This window comes from Stegodyphus dumicola, chromosome X1 (genome assembly GCF_044657685.1).
Source record: "Stegodyphus dumicola isolate Sdum_Otavi_A_Nest chromosome X1, ASM4465768v1".
Classification (NCBI taxonomy): Eukaryota; Metazoa; Arthropoda; class Arachnida; order Araneae; family Eresidae; genus Stegodyphus; species Stegodyphus dumicola.
In genome coordinates, this window is record NC_140780.1 from 151,589,308 (window position 1) to 151,590,444 (window position 1,137).

The 1,137-nt window shown below is 38.8% G+C and overlaps 1 non-coding gene across 1 annotated transcript; it reads left to right on the top strand.

The window, feature by feature from the left end:
• Positions 1-760: 760 nt before the first annotated feature.
• TRNAT-CGU (transfer RNA threonine (anticodon CGU)) lies at positions 761-833 on the top strand. The gene has a single exon. It is a non-coding gene; the product is annotated as a tRNA-Thr (tRNA).
• The last annotated feature ends 304 nt before the right edge of the window (positions 834-1,137 follow it).

Below are 1,137 nucleotides of genomic sequence, written 5' to 3' on the forward strand. Positions count from 1 at the left end.
GTTCATAATTTTCACAGTTAACAGGAGCGCATACATACCTACATTATCGCTATTATACATAATACTTTAGGCTGTAATAAAAAATATGCATGATCAAATCAAGACATGTACTTCCCTTTTCAAAGTTTCTCAAAATAAAGTAAATGAAGTAACATAGTGGGTGGAAAGGTTCTAATAATATAAAATCTAAGTTTTCATACGGTCATTCAGAGCAAAAACCGCCATAAGTAAAATCAGTTAAGCTTGCTAGAAGATCTTGCATTCCCTGCGCGAGGTGTAAGCGGTTAACACGCTTTGGTGACAAATGGAAGATGCGTGGTTCGAATCCCAGAGAAAGCATGGTTAATTTCTCAGGTTTTCCGGTTGTAAAGAAGTTTAACAATCTATACAAGCTTTAATAAACTAACTGAAAGATAATACACATATCTATGTGCACAATTTTTGAAGATATTATTTTATCTCTAGTTTATAACTCTATGATAGAATTTTGTTTTCATAAGGCGTGCAATAAATTTAATAAACGAATGTTGTTTCACCCAATACGGAAACGCTTAATACCACAGCGAAGATTTTTTTGTTAGCTGCACCTTCAAATTATTCAAAAACTTTTGATGCTACTGCAAATTTATATCTAAGCCCAGTAAATTCATTGTCGAACATCTCTACGCACTTAAATGCACTTATTAAAGCATAATGATTATTCTCTTAAACGGAACTTTTGATTTAAGGGTATAAGGTAGTTCTCCCGCCTCCATAGCATGCCTTCGTAGTGTAGTGGTCAGCACGCTCGATGCGTATTCGAGAGGTCCGTGGTTCGAGTCCCGGCGAGGGCACTGCTCATTTTTCAGATCTCGTGCTTCGAAATAACATGATGTCTCTACAGGGGCGTCCGAACCGAAAGGTGGTGAATGATGATTCTTCACCACCGGGATTTGGCGATTGGGTCCCCTAAAACACCAGTTGCCCTTTAAAAGGAGGAGTATATAAGATATTTCCCCCGCCTTCGCAGTGTACTGGTAAGCACGCTCGATGCGTATTCGAGAGATCCGTGGTTCGAGTCCCGGCGAGAGCATTGCTCATTTTTCACATCTCCTGCTTCGAAATAACCTAATGTAACAAGGTACAAAAGGGTACCAT